Source organism: Mytilus trossulus, chromosome 10 (assembly GCF_036588685.1).
Source record: "Mytilus trossulus isolate FHL-02 chromosome 10, PNRI_Mtr1.1.1.hap1, whole genome shotgun sequence".
NCBI lineage: Eukaryota > Metazoa > Mollusca > Bivalvia > Mytilida > Mytilidae > Mytilus > Mytilus trossulus.
The window spans coordinates 63,822,121-63,842,986 of record NC_086382.1 but is presented as its reverse complement, the minus strand read 5'-3'; positions in this window follow the sequence as shown (position 1 = coordinate 63,842,986).

The following is a 20,866-nucleotide window of genomic DNA, read 5'->3' as shown; positions in this document are numbered from 1 at the left end:
ACATCTTACTATTTATATTTCTCGGTTTTACTCGGCAGTGCGTTAGAGATCTAGGCAATACCTGACCGTTACTATATTTTGGTTATGTGCATTCGTTTGTTCTTCCATTCAGGTTTATTGTCATCAAATACTAGGAATATGACTTTTTCAGTCATGTAGAACAAATCAACAAAGTTCAGCTGAGGATAGAATGTTGCTGTTTAAAAGAAACAGTTAAACGAAAAGCTCTTAACAGAAAAATTGGAGTTGTCCCGTCGACAATTTACAAGTTGTCATTTATGACTTCATTTTTACTATGAACATGAATCCAATAGGCGTTTTCATAATAAATTGTCCATAAAGAGATAATTTATACATACAACACAGTGGTTAGAGGAATCATGTGTCAGTAACTGCTTGTAGTCCTTTATTATGTATGTTGGTGACTTCTACTTAGTTTCGTCTGTAACTTTTCCTGACATAGGACTCTGACTTCTTGTAAACTGAGTTTGAAGGTGAGTTTTGCTGTAAGTTTGTTTATTCCTGATTGAGTGGGGGTATAGAGGGAGAGTTTATATTTAAAATAACATGTCACACCCCGCAGCATTTTGGCACCTGTCCAAAGTCAGGAACATCAGACCTTTACTAGTCATGTGGGTTTTTCCCTCTAACTGTTTGTTTATTTATATGTTTCTGAGTTGAGTGTTCATTTCGCTTAAGTGGTATATTTTATTGTAAAAGAGCCAACTGAAGCCCGCCTCCGGATATTGGTTATACTGCTTTCTGCTATTTGATTGGATTGTTGTCTCTTATTCCCCGTTTCCATTCTGTATTCCTTTAAATAATTTATAATATTATAATTGTCAAGATAATTAGTATATTTAGATTTGTTAAGGGAATACACAATGAAGTAAGTGATGAAATATGTCCTACAGAGGTTAACACATATAAAACATATATTGCGTTTCTAGAGTCCACCCGAGATGTTCATGTTGTTGATACTTTAATGTCACGTATTCGTGCTGACTGGTAATTTGTGAGATTATAGGTTTTGAAATTCTCTAGAGATGATGTTAAAAACCACTTTTATCTTAAAAGAGTGGCGAAAGATACCAGAGGGACATTCAAGTTAAGCGTCTGAATACATTTTTTGTTTTATTGATACTAGTGTCACTGATTTATATACTTTTCTCTGTCAATTTGCTTACTATATTACCTTGTTTAACGATTGTAACTTTTCGGATTTTTGACATTTGTACCGAGACAGGTATTTAGTATTACAAGTGGAACAGTATAAGCATTTACGAAGCACTTGAGTACTACCATTGCTTCAGGGTATTACTCATATTCTAATATTTTACATGTTATGTAGTATACTATTATACTATGATAAGTGTTTGCCTCTTTTGTATTTTTACATTATGAGGAAATCTTGTTGTAAATAATTTTTGATATTGATTATTTACTAACCTAATGGTTTGGACGAATATTATTCTTTAGTTTTCTATGTTGTGTCATGTGTACTATTGTTTTTCTGTTTGTCTTTTTCATTTCTAGCCATGGCGTTGTCAGTTTGTTTTAGATTTATGAGTTTGACTGTCCCTTTGGTATCTTTCGTCCCTCTTTTGTTATTCAGTTGATTGGAAATATATGCCTCTACGAGCGAACATTTATTTTCACTTTCGTATCCTTTTTGCCCTGCATTTTGTGGAGTTTTTTATTTTCATTATGTTTTTTGCAAAATAATTTATTTTCAATTGTGACCAGCTGGTCAAGTTAATAATTTTCGAAACCCTGATATATTCACACTTTTATTAGAAATCATTGCATATTTGTGTTAAAATTTTGAATTTACACATCGCACAGATTTAAATTGTGTTAAATGAGGTACCGTAATTGGACAGTAAAAAGTTAGATACGTTAAAATGATAATATTAAAATAATTCATAATATCCCTGTCAAGACAATAAATATGTTTTAAAACAGTTTTTCAGTGGAACAAACAATTGTTTTTCGATTGATCCTTTCTCAAAATGCATTCACTACGAATTGTCATGGTTTTAATGTTTTTGTTTTTGTTTTTGTTTTTGTTTTTGTTTTTGTTTTTGTTTTTGTTTTTGTTTATTTGTTTATTTTTTATTTAGAGCCGTTTGGTCCAAATATTACGATGCTTTCATTTTCGAATTAAAAAATAAGAATGGTATTTGCTTGATTGATTTAAGAAGTAGATGAACTTGCATTTTATGGAGACCGTTTGCCAAATGAGTTCACTGCTGAACTCTTTTAAATGAAAATTAATCCCTCTTCGAAAAATTCCCGTTTTATTCTTTACTATTTGTATGTGTGTCTATGGTACAATGTTTCTATGATTAGTTTCTTTATACCCACTGGGTACATGCCACCACTCGTCGCTCGTCTAAGGGTATTTCCAGCCCAGCAATCAGCACTTTTGTGTTTTCATGCATTTTCATAGATATATTCATAATTTTAAATGAACATATCACAACCTTGAATTTTTCTAAATACTGATGATTTTTTTAACACGTGAAAAGATTACCTTAGCTTTAATTGGCACACCTTTCAGAATTGTAGGTGCTACGTACTTTTTTTTCGACTTTTACTAAAATATCTTGATTCGAGAATATGTGACAGCGCAAATTCACGTTTTACTTCTTGTTTCAGATTTTCATGTTTTATTGTATATATTTATATGTTTTAATAAAGATTTTTATTTTCATGATTTTTATAATAAAAGTTCATTTCTAAGTTTTATAACTTTACAGATATCTGATTTCACATGGAAAAATATAGTTTCGTAACTTTTAATCATTGTTTGGTAAAATTACGTTAATAAAGAATTTACAATTACTTTTTCACAAAAGATAGCAAATAAAGGATTACATGATTAAGTACAATTTCCTCCTCAATAATTTAGTTAATCCGTCCCTTAGTGACATATGTGAGTCACATGATTCACCGCGTTACCTTAAGTAACCTCGAGGTACCACACAGGATTATTTAATGTTTTTCCTTTGTTAATCAAAAGAAATTTCCCTAATTAACCTCGCCTGGAAACCAAGCTTAAAACCTGGACAAGCGTTTCTGATCACTTGCATTCGTGACCAGCAAACAATAAACATCTATTTTTATACAAGCTTGTTCTTATTCCAGTATTCTAAGTTCCAGTTCAGTGCAGTTCCAGCACACGTTCATACAAGCAGTACACGGTCACTCACACTACATAAACAAACACCAGCAAGTCCAGTAACTCTGTATTATCCTACCCAAACAAAGTTCACAGATTGGTGGAGCGTCAAAAGATAACGTTACCTATGCCAAAATCCAGACCAGAACAGAAAGGAGCCACTCCATTGAATTCCATCCATCCGGCTACAAGAACTTTCTCAAAACAGATTACAGAAGAAGAACCAATCCAAAATCTCATTCAACAAGATATAGGTTTGATACTGTTAGATAACAACAGCGATACAACAACCGTTTCAAATAACACTGATTCAGGCGAAGAATCAGACATTGAAGATAACATTTCTGATAATTCCAATAATTCAAATATTTCTTTCAACTTATATTTAGACTAAGAAATGGCTTCAGGTCCATCCTTACAAAAATTCAGTGACGAAAGCTGTTGTGTGCCAGCAATATGGTGGAATCTTTTCGAATCATATAGAGCGTTACATAATGTTGACAATAATAAAGCATTGTGGGTTTTGCCTTTACAACTAACAGGGCATGCCTCTTTGTGGTTTCATAACCTTGATGCAAACACTAAAGGCGATATTGGTAATTTGAAAGCAGCATTTTTAGCCCGATTTTCCAACACAAAAACTAATCAACAAATCTTCAAACTACAGCAGACATATACAGAAAGTAGTCAAGCGTATTTGGCTAGAGTTCAGCAATTGGCCATGGGAGCTGAAAATTTAGGGGAAGCGGTAATTGTTGACATTGCCGTCAATGGTTTAAAACCTAGTGTAAAGCAAACCGTTATCCAAAAATCACCTAAGACTTTTGATCAATTCAGAAATTCATTAGAAATAGCTACCAATGTGGCTGAATGTGCTAGTTCTAGCACACCATGTACGTCACAAGACATTAATGCTATGTTTTCATCTTTTTTAGAAACTATGAAATCTGCTGTAAAACAGGAAGTGACTGAAGTGATGGCTGTCACACCGCATTCTATGCCAACTCAAAATTTTCAAGAGAGATAAGTACCAACACAATACAGACAAGACTATGTGTGCTTTGAGTGTGGTAAGTCTTGCACTAATAGGAGATTATGTCCTGCTCTTAATGTTAAGTGCTTTAAATGTGACAGAGTAGGTCACTTGAAAGAGGTGTGTGGTTAAAACCTAAGAAGTTATCCCAGGAGCAACAATAGGCAACTCCATCCTTCTCAGAGTAGGAACTTTAATTCACGCCATCCTAACTCTTCAGCATAGGGACACGGGCCTATCCAGTCTCTGGGTAGGCACTCTTCAAAGAGACAGAAGAGACAAGCCCAGACACCCCTTCTTCTTTAAAAACTTCTACTTCTTTTAGCAAAAACAAAAATAAGCAGCAAAATAAAATTCTAGAAATTGCACAATTAATGAATTTATCAGGAAACAAAATGCAAATTGAAGTTTGTGGCAAACATGTCACAAGTTTAGTTGACACAGGTGCGCAAATGAGTTGTTGTTCTGTACAATTGCTCCAATTCTTAGGAATAAGTAAGGATAAAATAAAAATTTCAAAAATTCAAAGTGCTATGGGTGTTGGAGGTGAAGTTTTTTCTGTACTTGGGTTAGTTTCTCTTCCTCTTATATTAGGCAATGTTGCCATGAGGTATAATTTTCATGTTTTTGACAAATTACACCAGCAAATGATTCTTGGTTTTGACTTTCTTCATGATGCTCATATTATATGTGATAGTGAGACTATTTTCATTCCTGATTTATGTTCGAATACTCTAAATGCTTTAGAGTTGAATTCAGGTCTTGCTAGGATAGTGAGTGGTACTTTCATTCCTCCTTTTCATCAGGCTAATATTCCAATTAGCGTTTCTTCTATCAAGAATCAGATTGCTTTACTAGAGCCTTTGCCGTCTTTACCAAAACTGTCTCTTGCTGGTGCAAAATGTTGTGTTTCTTTAGATGATTCAAAGCAGCCATGCTTACGAATAATGAATCCGACTAAAGACAAAATTTTCCTTCCTACAAATTACGTTGTTGCTGCAGTTACTCCTGTTAATTCAGAAGATATAAGTTCAATGTCTGAGGACAATGAAAAGGTCAAGAATTCTGACAATTCAAAGTCAAAAGTTCACACTGAAAAAGATCAAAATGTCCTTCAATTTGACTTGAGCAATTCCGATCTTACTGATCAACAAAAAGACTTACTTTAAGTTTTTCTTCCCAAAAATAGAAAAGTCTTTGCTGAAAACCTGAGTGTATGAGCATGTAATTGAAACAGATGATGCCCCTCCTGTTAGAAAGATATTTTATAGGCAAACTTCTCATGTTTTCAACATTTGCTTACACAAGTTCTCAGATCTCTGAATTACAAAATCGCTCTTGTCTATGTCGATGACATCCTTGTTTTCAGCAAATCCTTTGAAGAACATCTCAATCACCTCCAGTTAGTATTTGACAAACTTATTTCTGCTGGATTAACTTTGAAACCAGGAAAATGTCTTTTTGCTCGGAAAGAAGTGATTTATTTAGGTCATACAATTTCAAAAGAGGGTGTCAAGGTAGACACATCAAAAGTAGATGCTGTAAGTACTTTTCCTGTTCCTAAAAACCAAAAACAAATTCGTTCTTTTCTTGGTTTGACAACTTACTACAGAAAATTCATTGAAGACTACAGTCACATCGCTACACCTCTCAACCACCTTCTGAAAAATGATGTTACTTTTGAATGGTCAGAAAAGTGCCAAAAGGCATTTGATCTGCTCAAAAAGGTTCTTTGTTTTGCGCCTATTCTTGCTTATCCTAATATGTTCAAACCTTTCATTCTTACTGCTGATGCCAGCGGCACAGCTATTGGGTACATATTAGGTCAGTTAGATTCTAAGTCAGGAAAAGGTCATTGCTTATGGAGGTCGGTCATTGACACAAGGTGAAAGAGCCTGGGGTGTCAGTGAATTGGAATGTCTTGCAGTTTTAGAAGGTATCAAGTCATATCATGTTTACTTAGCAAACAGTAATTTTAAGGTTTACACAGATCATCAAGCTCTTAAGTGGTTAACGAACATTAAGCAGTCCACAGGTCGTTTAGCAAGATGGTCAATTCTTCTTCAGGGATATAGTTTTGACATTTGTTTTCGTACAGGGAAGACAAATGGGAATGCTGATTGCCTCTCAAGAAGAGAGTACTCTGATTTTCAATCTAGTTCAGAACCTGAAGATGTTATTCCTTTGGTAAATCTTACTTCTATCAGTTCACAAGAAAGTTCAGAGCCTTTACAGGTAAATTTTGTTTACACTCCTACAAATTCTTCCATTCCTTCTGTTATGGCAGTTGATGCTGAAGTTTCAGATGATCCAGTGATAGAAACAGATCCTGAGCCAACACAAATACAAGAAACTCACACTGAAGTTATGTCAGAAAACATAGGTCCTTTGCAAAAAGAAAGTTTTGACTTCAAACATATATATGCATACCTTGAAAATGGCACACTTCCTGATGAATCTAAACTGGCAAAGAAAATTTGTTAAGAAGCAAGTCAGTATGCATTGTTAGACAGTATCTTGTACCATTTTTACCAGCCAAGGACACGAGGTACAAAGAAAGACCTTTTTGTAAAACAACTTGCTTGTCCACGTCAATTTCGAAATGACCTTCTCAAATCCTATCATGAAATAGGGCACTTTGGTTTTGACAGAACCTATCTAGCTATCAAAAATAAGTACTTCTTTCCTGGAATGTACCAAGCAGTGGCAGATTACATTAGAGGCTGTGATGCTTGTCAAAGAGCTAAACCACATGTTCATGCAAAAAGAGTTCCTTTAACTCCAATGCCTATTACAGACACTTTTGCAAGATGGCACATTGATCTCATAGGTCCTTTCAAGGAAACAAAATTAGGTTATCGTCATATTCTTATAGTAGTATGTGCATTCAGCAAATAGACAGAGGCTTTTCCAGTGAGATCTGAAACAGCTGCAGAAATTGCGGATGTTCTTCACAAAGAGGTATTCTCACGTTATGGAAGTCCCACTAGCTTTGTTTCAGATCGTGATCAAGGGTTTATGAGTAAACTTGTTGCTGCTGTAATCCAAATTTATAATGTGAAACACTATTTCACAAGTTCATACCATCCTCAGACTAATTCAGTTGCAGAACGAACACACAAGACTGTCATACAATGTCTGAGAACCATTCTAGATGAAAATCAATCAAATTGGGCAGAACTCCTTCCAGGTATACGTATGACTTTTCGCATGTCTTCATCACCATCTTCTGAGTTTTCTCCATATCATTTACTTTTTGGTAAAGAAATGAACCTTCCTGTTGACACCACTCTGCTTCCAAAAACAGACATTAACAAACATCTGAAGGTTCATATTGAAAACATCATGGATTGTCTAAAAATAGCCAAAAGGTGCTTAACTGACAACTTGAAATATGCACAGGAAAAACAAAAGAAGCATTACGACAAAAATACTGCTTTGCCAAAATTCGAAATCCAAAATTTAGTTCTTATATATAATCATAAAGTGCCAGTTGGGTTAGCTTCAAAATAACACAGAAAACAAGATGGTCCATTCTACATAGTTGCCAAAGGACTGAATCATACATACAAATTGAGAAGGTGTAAAAACAACAAGATGCTAAAAAGCATGATCAATGCAAACAGGTTGAAAATATACACTCGCCCAGATCATCGTCCAAATCAAAATGCACCTCCTCCGGATGTTCCACGTCTAGACCCAAGGAGGGAAGAACAACCAAATTTCCAAAATCCAGTCCCTCCACTGAATCCAGATAATGATGAAATTATTCCAAATCAAGATGCTGATACTTCAGATACTAATGAACCTATAGATGATCGGTCAAAACAATTTTATGATGTTGAAAAACTTGTCCAAAGTAAAAAGATTAATGGTGAACAACAATTTCTGGTAAAATGGGTCTGATACAGACAAAAGACCTGGGAACCAGAACAAAATCTGCCAATTCAAATGGTGCGTCAATACCTTGAAACAAAAACACAAAGAGGAACCAAACGAAAGAAAAGAAAACGAAATAATATTTATCATTAAGTTGCATAAATAAAGCATTTATGACTGATGCTTTTCATATTTTTCTATGATTTCATATTTTACATTGTTCTAGTATTTCATAGTGTCCTAGTATTTCCATTGTTCTGTACATTTGTATTTCATAGTGTTCTAGTATTTCCTAGTATCCTATTGTTTCATATTCCATGCAATTGTATTCTATTCAAAGGTTAGTGAAAATCAGTGTTCGCAGATTCAGTTCTTTGTTCAATTCGAAAGGAGAATTCTAGTTCATTATTCCTCCCTTAATATATTAGTTCATTCGTAAGTTCTGTTCATTCAGTTCAACACACATCTTTTGACATAGTGCGCAATAGTAATTGTTTTACCTTGATCGTACATTCAGAATATTCATTTTGACTTTGGCAAAACTTTGATGTCCACCTGTGCTTATTTTCTTATAACTTTGTTTTCTGTGTATTGATGTCACAATTATGAGGAAACTCATGTTCATAGTGCTAAAAGGGAGTTATAAACCCTAAACCGACATTCAGTGCACACTCTAACACCTTCTACCTTTCTTTTCTCTAGGAACCTTAAGTTTTTCCACAGTCTTAGTATGGATGCTTCTGCTGAATGTTTTAGCTGTGAATGCAGAAAAAGAAAAACTTGTGCAACGCACAAATTATGGAGTTACTTTTGTCAAAGCGGCGGATATAGTCTTTAGAAGCGAACACTGGTTTCACACATTCGAGATTTCTATTCCACATAAGATTCATAAATTCTCCTATCCATCCTGTGATATTATTCATCAAAACTGCTTCATTCTTAATTAAGTTATTTCGCATTTGTCTGCATTGAAAACAGACGTTGCTTCAAATGTTAATAGTACTGTGGAAATAATTCATAAGCTTATTCCAAAAGCAGATTTCAAAATTTTTACAACAAGTACACAAAGTAGGAGTAAAAGAGGATTGTTCAATTTCATCGGATCCATTTCCAGATCTCTATTCGGAACAGCAACAGTGAAAGACGTTCAAAAGTGAGCCAGACATGTACACATTTTGATAAACAGAAATAATAAATTTGCTAAAGCAATGACAGAACATGATCAGTTGCTGTCATCCTTCATGTTAAAAACTGATGAAAGATTTCAAAATATTGTTTTAGGTGTTCAGCAAAATCATGACATCATGGTGAACCATACTTCAGAAACTTCAAAATTTGTTGCACACTTTGAAGAAGTCAGTGTAAAACTGTCAAATTTACTTATTGATCAGATGAATTTATCATCATCTGTTAACAAATATTTAGAAGAATTAAAAATAGGGATACAGGAAATGGTAAAAGGAAATTTATCACCTTTTCTCATTTTACCAAATATTTTGAAAAATACACTGAAGCATGTTCAGCTTATTCTTAATGAAAAATTCAAAGGATTCTACTTGTTAAATACTGATCCTGCATATTATTATTCATCTTCACAATTGTTGTATGCCAGAAATCATTCTACTTTATATGTTACTTTGAAATTTCCAATTTCTACGTTTTCATCACCTCTTGCATTGTATAGAGTAAACTCATTTCCAGTACCTATCAATTCGTCAAGCAATCATGGCACCAAAATTATGGACCTTCCTGAATATTTCGTTGTTACAAGTAATAATCAATATTACAATCATATCTCTTATTCTATCAAGTCTCAGTTATTGTACAGGAAAAACAACATTATATTGTTCATATAGTTTACCACTTGTGTCAACAGTTTCAACAACTTGCATTTCTTCTCTGTATTTTAATTCAAAACAAGATGTTCATGAACATTGTGATTTTAGATTCCTCATGAATGTTATTAAACCTACAGTTGAAGAAATTTATGACAATACATTATTAGTGTATAAAATGAACACTCTTGCATTTGAGTGTCCAAACAAACATAAGATTGTTAAAGGCTTTGTTTTATCCAAATACCTTATATGTGTTCTCTGCCACAGATTCTTTGTATATTCCAAAGAAAATAGAAAAATGTACAAATTATAAAGACACAGTTACTGTTCTCCATCCAATTAACTTAGAATTAATTCAGCATTTCTTTGATTCTGACACTTATTCATCCATTCTAGGAGATACTACCTTCACCAAGCAAATTAATATTCAATTACCTTCTATTAATTTTTTCAACCATTCTTTTTCTAATATTATTGCACAAGATAATAACCTTCACCTAAGTTTAAAACGCATTGCACAAGCTACCCTCCCTCTCTGAACCTCTTATTTATGGTGATATTTCTATGGATGACTCATGGCTGGATCTTAATACCATTCTAATTATTTTTTCTCTATGTGTGTCAGGTCTACTTGTCATTGCATGTATAGTACTTTTTAACAAGATTCGCATTCCAACAGCCACACTTCTATTGCTTCAAAAGATTGCTCGCTCACAAAGTTTATCCAATCCTTCTCCATTACCATCCTTTATTTACAAGCACCTTGCAACAACTACTGAATCCTCGCATGTTCAAAGCATGTTTAATACACAATGTAATCCTTGGCCTTTTGTTGCTCTGTTTTTTAATCATGACTTTGGCATTAGTTATTGTTTCGATTTATTTCCTCAAAAAGTTCAACAACAGAAACCATACAAAGTAGTACTGGAGATCACATGTATATCAATACCCATCGTTAACCTATCACTTTGTCCATCAGATTGGGATATTACTGCTTCAAACTGTATTCAAAATATGAGAATATCTGGAACATTTTGTACAAGACTACATGCAGATTTTGATAATTTTGCAATGGTTAATATAAATACTATACATAAGTTCACATTCCTGAAGATATTTCAGTAAATCCCTATACCGCCAGTAGACTTAAAAAGATGTTTGGTACTCCCTTCTTCTGCCATGTTTTAATCACACACCACAATTACTTTACAAGAATAAAGTAATAATTTATTCATATACTATTATATTTTTATTGATGGACATAATCTTATACTTGTGCATGACTTGATACAATCTTAGTCATCTTGTTTTTATTATTGATCTTAGTCAAGAATTTCAAATTTTGCTTATAATTGAACAAAACCATTTTTTTTTACTTTTCGAATGAATTTTCATTTCAATATTCATGATGGTAAATTTTATTCTTTGCGGACAAAGAATTTTTCAGCGGTGAGGGAATATGTGACAGCGGAAATTCACGTTTCACTTCTTGTTTCAGATTTTCATGTTTTATTGTATATATTTATATGTTTTAATAAAGATTCTTATTTTCATGAGTTTTATAATAAAAGTTCATTTCTTAGTTTTATAACTTTACAGATATATGATTTCACATGGAAAAATATAGTTTCGTAACTTTTAATCTGCATAGCATTGTTTGGTAAAATTACGTTACATAAAGAATTTACAAGTCAATTAACAAATACTTTTTCACAAAAGATAGCAAATAAAGGATTACATAATTAGGTACAATTTCCTTCTCAATAATTTAGTTAATCCGTCCCTTAGTGACATATGTGAGTCACATGATTCACCGCGTCACCTCAAGTAACCTCGAGGTACCACACAGGATTATTTAATGTTTTTCCTTTGTTAATCAAAAGAAATTTCCCTAATTAACCTCGCCTGGAAACCAAGCTTGAAACCTTGACAAGCGTTTCTGGTCACTTGCATTCGTGACCAGCAAACAATAAACATCTATTTTTATACAAGCCTGTTCTTATTCCAGTATTCTAAGTTCCAGTTCAGTGCAGTTCCATCACACGTTCATACAAGCAGTACACGGTCACTCACACTACATAAACAAACACCAGCAAGTCCAGTAACTCTGTATTATCCTACCCAAACAAAGTTCACAAATAACTGGTGTATCTATTGTAGAAGACATTCACGGCTGTTGTACACCATTTTAACCATTTTATTTTGATGCAAATGCGCAATATATTTGAGGTAGGCGGTATTGGTAGCCTTTATCTTAATCCTCTACTCATATCGTTTTGAAGCAAAGTCATTTTGACATATGTGGTTAAATTATCTTGGTACGAATACTTATAATTTAATACGCCAGAAGCGAGTTTCGTCTACATAAGACTCATCATTGACGCTCAGATTAAAATATTTATAAAGCCAAACAAGTTCAAAATTATAGAGCATTGATGACCCAAAATTATAAAAAGTTGTGCCAAATACGTCTATGGTTATCTATTCCTGTAATAAGAAAATCCTTAGTATTTTGAAAAATTCATACTTTTGTAAACAGGAAATTTATAAAAATGACCATATACTTGATATTCATGTCAACCCCGAAGTGTTGACTACTGGACTGGTGATACTCTCGGGGATGAAACGTCCACCAGCAGTGGCATCGACCCATCGGTATTAAAAGTTATCAAAGGTACCAGGCTTATAAGGCATGTACTAAAAGGTGGAGTGGAGTGGAGTCATGGAGTGAATTATACTAAACAAATCATTTTTTTTTAATTATTTATCAAAGTTGGATAATGTTTTGGATAGCATATACACAATTGATACGATATTCCCGTGCTTGCATTTCCTATCATGATTTTCTTGATAGAGGATGGTTGATCACAAGGAAGCTTTTAGATCAAGAAATCCTAATGGTGAAGTTGAAATCATCTCTTCGTAAATTTTACGGACGCCATCACGAGTTGGTTGACCGTTACGAAATAACCGTTTCACAAATAATATCGGATATGTTCCTTACGTCTTAACTACAATCCCCTTCCCTTTCATAAGTGTGACCTACCGAATTATACTATTTACCGGATTTGTTATCTCATAAGGAACACGACGGGTGCCAAATGTGGAGCAGGATTTGCTTACCCTTCCGGAGCACCTGATATCACCCCTAGTTTTTTGGTTCATGTTGTTTATTCTTAAGTTTTCTATGTTGTGTCATGTGTACTATTGTTTGTCTGTTTGTCCTTTTCATATTTAGCCATAACGTTGTCAGTTTATGTTCGATTTATGAGTTTGACTGTCCCTCTGGTATCTTTCGTCCCTGTTATATGACAGCTGAGATGGAAGGGGATAATGGTGTTTATCGTGTAATTTATTTTACTGTCCTGAATTGTAGTGTATTTCTAATAAGAAGGAGGAAAGCAAAGGCCCAGTAACCTATGCAGTTTTAATTAATTTTGGACGAGCTCACAAAAATACACATAGTGCTTATGTAAAATTTCTAATTGTGGAAGGTTTAGTCCCTAGTTAAAAAAATGTATGTCTTATTCCCGGCAAAGTATGTTAGAATCAAACAGAGGCTAAAAAATCATCTTGTGATAAAAAAAAATGTTTATACTTTTGTTATCAATGGACTATGATATAATAAATTAAAATGTCAATCAACAATTTCAATTTATTTTATTGTACATGTTAATTAATACATGACTATACTATTTAAAATAGTTTGTGTCTTCCAATTTAAAATAGATAAGGAAATATATCTAGCCACAATCGCCTTTCCATAGAACCCATAAAACTGTCATTACATTATCTCAGAAACAAAATAACTCAAATAGATGAGAAATGCTGGTGTTTTTGATTAACTTGACAAAATAAACAAATGTTAAATCAGTACAAAACATAGGTTCTGCATATTATGAAACAAGACAGAGATAATCATATAATGAAAACATTTTCAACACACTTTATTGTAAAATTAAGACTTTTAAAACTATTGTCCTGAACATTTAATGTTGAATTCCGAGCAATTCTAGTAAAGGCAAATGCTCAACTTATAAACTTTGCTTTATTTCATTATGGATTAAAACATTTTTAAATTCAAACTGAGGATCCGTTTTGCTTGCACAGTCACCATTTAAATGAAAATATGTGTTTCTAGAGAAACAGATTGTTTCAAGATTATAGATCTTGGATTAAAATACATTCTATCATCATATGTTTTTTTTAACACAAGATCATTTGGAACATTTCTATTTTTATCTGAAAATGATTGTCCACAGTGGGTCGATTCATTTTCTTATTATTCCAGCTATGAAAGTATGATGGAATGGTTGCTTAGTTAAATCATGTATTGGATTTATATTGGTATAATGATCATGAATGCAATCGGATGCTGTTGAAACATATTCTATGATTTTTATGGACAAATATCTTATAAATTGATTAAAATCATCAAAGCTGTCATAAAATGCTACCCAAAACATTAGCATTGTCCAATTTTGATGAATAATCAAATATGTCAAATGAAATAATATAAAATTAGTGTGTGCTGCAGTTTAAAAAAAATAAGAATTATAAATGATTTTCAAAATGATATAGATTTTTGATATGTTAAGTATATTTCACTCCGTTTCTCCACTCCAACACTCCACTCCATCACTTCACTCCACTCGAATCCACCTTTTAGTACATGCCGGCTTATAATACGCCAGACGTGCGTTTCGTCTACATAAGACTCATCAGTGACGCTCAGATCAAAATAGCTATCAAACCAGACCAAGTACAAAGTTGAAGAGCATTGAGGACAATCTTACGAAGTGAGATTTTTCCCATTATTTAGTACAATCAATATAAACAAAGAAAAAAAGTTAACCGGACATTCAAAATGTAGTTTATGTTAGAAAAACGTTTAAACCGTTGTTTATTTTAGAAATGTATGAAACCGCACTAGTTCTAACTACAATGTTTCTAAAACTGTCACATTTTAAGTGATATATGTTGAATGTATCACTTAATTAGTTTCAGTTACACCAGTCAGTAGTGAGAAAAGTTACTCTTCGCGCTGACAGCTCATTTTTGTAAGAGACAGGCTTTCATTTGGAGCTTATCTAGGCCAAAAAAATCGAAAAAAAATCACGTAGGTCTATTGTTTAACTTTACTATTCGCTAGGTAGATGATGTCTCTCAGTTATTCGTTTAAATATTATTGTTTTAACTGCAAAAACATGTATGTCACTTTAAACTCGAATGAAAACATTTCATAGTTTCTGCTAGGTCCACTTCGTGTCTTTGTCTTTTATAAAGCAATCAACACGTTCAGCTGAAAGCTTAATATAATGCGAGTACCAAGACAAATTTAAGGGTTATTTATTTGATAACGTTTGATATTTATAGACTCTACTTTTTTTGTTTACCTTGGAGTTTGATATTTTTGTAGATATTTCAATTGCTAGTAAAATAAATAGAAATAAAAGAGAAATCTTTCTAAAATATTATATACAAAAATATGTAAATTTTAATACACTTAATTTTACTGATAAACTCGTGATAATACTTAATCCATCAACACCAAATGATGTAAAAGCAGTTGTTTCTTTTATTAAAGAGTCATTAGAACTGAGGAAAGGAGAACAGTAACTGTTTTTATCACATTTCTTATAATATTGTCGAGTTTTCATTATGTTTCATTATGTTTGTTTGTCAATGTATTTGCCACAACCAAAATTGTTTTTTGTATGTTTTGCAAATAAAGATACATTAAAGTTTTTGTTTATGTTATGGTTTCGTGGATATATTGATGCTGTATAAAATGAAATTTGTCCACAAAAAAGTCTATATAAAGAAATTCAAGTCTTCCACAATTTATAGATGGTTATAATGAATCACTTTTGACTTCCATTCAAATGGCGTTTTCGTTGTAAATTTTCCTTAATGGGTTATCCATGTTATCATGTAAAGACAATACAACTGTTAGATGAATCATGTTTAAATAATTTACAATATAATGTAAAGATAATAAATATATTTTTATACATTAAATTTAAACAAATAAGAAATATGTACAATGTGTCACGGGAAGGTTTTTATTATGATCGGTGCCACTGCTAACACAAACATTGCTTACATAGAGTACATGTGTTCAGCAGCGGTGTTCATTTTGCGTTTGCTTCAATTTGATGTATTAGTACTGTCCTAATAATATGTTTATTTAAATTTTTAACACATGACCTCATGTTGTATCAAAAGATTTCACTACAATCCTTTTCCCTTTTTACGAATTTGACCTACCGAATTAGACTATTAACCGGGTTTGTAATAACATGAGCAACACGACGGGTTCTACATGTGGAACAGGATATTTTTATCTTTCCGGAGCACATATGATCACCCCCAGGTTTTGTTGGGGTTTGTGTTACTTAGTCTTTAGTTTTCTATGTTAGGTCTTATGTACTATTATTTGTCTTTTGTCTTTTTCTTTCTTAGCCATGGCGTTGTCAGTTTATTTTCGATCAATGAGTTTGACTGTCCCTATAGTATCTTTCGACCCTCTTTTACATCTTACAGTTTGACGTAAGACATCTGACTTCGTACTTTAATTATTTGGCCTTTTACCTTTTTAGTCGAGTGCATTTTTTAAAATGAGTCTTTCGTATAGGAAACACGTGTCAAGCGTAAACAGTTAGAAACCTGGAATCTTAGGTCAATTTTTTTATCATTTACCTTATTTTCCGATTATGACTTATGATCCGAAACAGGTTTCACAAGTGGAATAGGAATAATTTATGTTTACGCTGCAATTGAGTTCAACGAGTTATTTTAAGGTTGGAACTCATGTTCAAATAGTATACATAATTGTATGTACCTAATTTATCACAGATCCTAGAATTAAAGATTCGAATGTCAGACGTGCGTTCCGTTTAAACATTTAGTGACAATAATTCTAATAAAAAAGGTGAAACAGGCTATAAAAAGTTAATTGTTAAATAGCATTTAGGACCAAAAATTCCAAAACAATTACTAAAAACAGCTAATTAAGGTTACTTTTTTTGTCTCATATCATTCTGCCATGTTTTAATTTGACTTTTTTATTGATGATTATGGATTATCCTTACCACTTTTATCTTCCTATCATTTCGTGATTATTACATATGATTGTTTTAATTATTTAACTTAAGACATCCAAATAGTGTTGTCACAGATCTGAAGAGTTCTAAATGAGTCATTAAATCGGGACAATCAAAGTGTTAAAGGTAACATGCTTAGATAATTTATAATATCATGTCAAAACCATAAATATGTTTTAAAACAAATAAGGATAAAATAATTTCAGTAGTATAAGGTGTCCTAAGAAACCTTGATAATTTAAAATCAAAAGATTTTTTTTAATCACAGCATAGGAACAATTTTAGGATTTTAATAAATACATCAACATTCATCGATACCAGTCGCATAACTAGCACACAAACATGTTATTTTTGCATATTCTCATACATCTTCAAATTGAAGTTGTTTGGGACTTCATTCACATCGATTTGCCAAGCCAAGGAAGCAATTTTGAGAATAAAACTAACTTTTGCATATGTATTATTGGTTTTAAAGTCAATTGAACTTACATTACTATTTCATTAAGACAATCTTTGAAAAAAAGATTACTTATCTCGAAGGTATAGGTTTATATATTAAACTGTTTTGTATGTTATGGTTTTGATAAATTAGCGTTATACATCCATTCAAATGGTGTTCTCATAGATTTAAATTGCTATAATAAGTTATCAAGTCGAGACAAAAAATCTTGGGAGGTGGTGTCCGTTGTTATTCTGTTGTTTACATGTTGTAGTGTACTATTATATCAATTATTTATGTATTTCTCTATCCTAGGTCTTCTTGCGTATTTTTGTAACTTTTTTTTGTCATAAAATGTTGTCATTTTAGTGGTATCTTTAACATCTTTTGAAATTTGCTATACCAAGTTAGAAATATGGCATTGTTATCAAATAGTCTGTGTCTATGATTGTTGGCGTCTGATTTCGCAGCAATTCAGTGTTTCTGTAGTTCCGTTGTTTCCATCTTATAGTACACTAGTTGATGTGTTCCCTAAGTTTTGGTTTGTGACCTGGATTAATTTTTGCTTAATCTGATAATGACTAATGAACAGTGGTATACTGATATTGCCTTTATTAGATATAACATAGATATAGGAAGATGTGGTGTGAGTGCCAATTAGACAACTCTCAATCCAAGTAACAATTTAAAAAGTAAACCATTATAGGTTAAAGTACGGTCTTCAACACGGAGCCTTGGCTCACACCGAACAACAAGCTATAAAGGGCCCCATTATTACTAGTGTAAAACCATTCAAACGGGAAAACCAACGGTCTAATCTGTATAAACAAAACGAAAAACACGTATATATTACATAAACAAACGACAACTACTGTACCTCCGATTCCTGACTTAGAACAGGTGAAGACATTTGCAGCGGGATTAAACGTTTTAATGGATCCAAACCTTCTACCTTTTTCTGAAACAATAGCATAACATCACAACATAGAAAAACACACGATAAAATATCAGTTGGCAGACTTAACTTAATCAAAAAACGTATGCTTATGTTTATATAATATCATGTCAATACAAATTATGTTTTGAAATATTAAAAAGATTAAACAGTATTCAGTAATTTGGGATTAACATAAACACAACCACCTTATGACATGTAAATGACGGTAACATTTGTTTTTTAGATTTTCTAAAAGTGGCGCTGCAATATTATATTTTTCTTCATGATTTCATTTCAATTTATTTTGTTTGAGTTTTTTGTTTCCTTTCGGTTGGAGTATCTTTGGTCTTTTTACGTCTGACGTCTTTACGTTTTGAATTTGAAGAAGTTACTTCAAGACTTCATTAAAATCTTTGCTTTGGAAATACATTTAACTGTTTTCTTAAACTTGCGTTCTGAGTTAATAACAATGGTTACATTAGCATTAGACTAAGAGTTATGATATGTATATATATCATGTGAAGTGTTAAAGGTTAAGTATGTTGGTGTTAAAGTGACATACAAACGGTTTAAATCATGCAATCATTTTGTTTAAAGATGTTTATATTAATTGCCTAAATAAATTTTTAAGAATAATAACCGTTCAAAAATGATATTTCTTCCCATAGTTTAATGTGTATATAGTATCTTTAAATGCTATATATGTAACAAGTGAATACAATAATCTGCTAGATTGCCTAAGGGCCCTTTAAAACAAATGTTGTATGTTATTTTATCATAAGAACGATTTTCCATTTTGGCTTCTGGTAGAACTTAGTATGCTTATTCTGTTTCGGTAAACTACTTTTTGGAATGTTTATGTAATAGTGCTATCATAACCTTGTCAATTTTTAGCGTTCTGAACCATACATACTCTGGACAATACCAAATGGTTACTGCATACAAGTTACATGCATTTGTTCAGTCTTCCATTCAGGTTTATGGTGATCAAATTCCAGTGCTAAAAAACTTTCTGTTATAGATGAAATCAACGAAAATTAATACTACTACTCAACTATGATAGAAGAATCCACAGTAACAGTCTGTATTCAAATATACCTTAAAACAAATGAATGGCCCCTTACCGTTTTCCAAATATTCCAGATTTCATTCCAAACAACATCATCTAAGTACTAGTAATAGAGCCAAAAAATAAAGATAAAGGCAGAGAGTGGTCTTTTTTCTCTTCCCTTGAGTGACTCTTGTTGAATTTAGCGTTCATGTCTTTAGGGAACTCAATGATGTAAAACAGTCTCATTGTGCAAATATTGGATAGTGAGGATGGTCGATTCAGTATTATAATTATCTTCCCGCAAACCAACCAATTGGGGCAATTGCAATTAACTAGGAACCTTATTTTATCATTAGATATCTTGAATAGTAAAACTTAGTAAAGAAAAAACATAGATTTGGTGAATTTCAATTTTTATCTCAGACAAGAGTGACTTTGTTCAAGTTTTGTGTCAAACTCCAGATAATTCCTACCAAACAATTGGCGGTAACTTTTCATGTTCTACAAAGAATTCTGTCTGTAGTGAAATAGAGCATTAAAAAAACTTTGAAACTGTTTACTTGCGGTGTGACAAAAACCATATGTGGATTCTAAAAAAATAAGAACCTTCTTGATAATTTAAAGTCTTGATCTTTCTCTGAAATTAATTCTATCAAAGATTTTGATTGTTAACCCAGCTTACCAACATTCACCTTGTGGAATTAAATATATTTCGATGATCTGAATGTTCCTGCATTTTTCTGTACTGCAGTCCTCTCATGTAATGTAGTCCTTTTAGTGTTATTTTAAACATTGCCATAAAATTGTGAGGTTTGGCTAGTCACAAAATCATATTCAAGCCACCATTTCTTCTCGAAATGTCCTGTACTAAGTCTGAAACATGGCAGTTGTTATTTTATAGCTCGTGTCTGTGATTGTTAGATTTGTTGCACTTCAGTGTTTCTGTTGTTTCGTTGTTTTCCTCTTTTAGTTGATGAGTTTCCCTCGGTTTTAGCTTGTTAACCAGGTTTTTTTTTCTCTCAATCGATTTACGACTTTACACAGCGGTAAACTACTGTTGCCTTTATGTATTTATCTTTACTGTTTAGTCTATTTTTGGTAATATTCCCGTGGCGGTGCTAAGTACTTATGCATCCAGCCAATTTGTTGGTGCGCTGTAATCATTCTTGTATTATAGTCTTTTATTTTTCTTATGTGCTTTCTCTAGATGCAATTGTTTTTTCTTTCTTGACATAATATATTTTGTAAAGTGAATAAGATAATAACACAATGTAAAAAAAGAAGATGTGGTATGATTGCCAATAAGACAACCATCCACAAAAGACCAAAATGACAAAAACATTAACAACTATAGGTCACCGTACGGCCTTCAACTTGACTGTTGTCCCCTCTTTACATT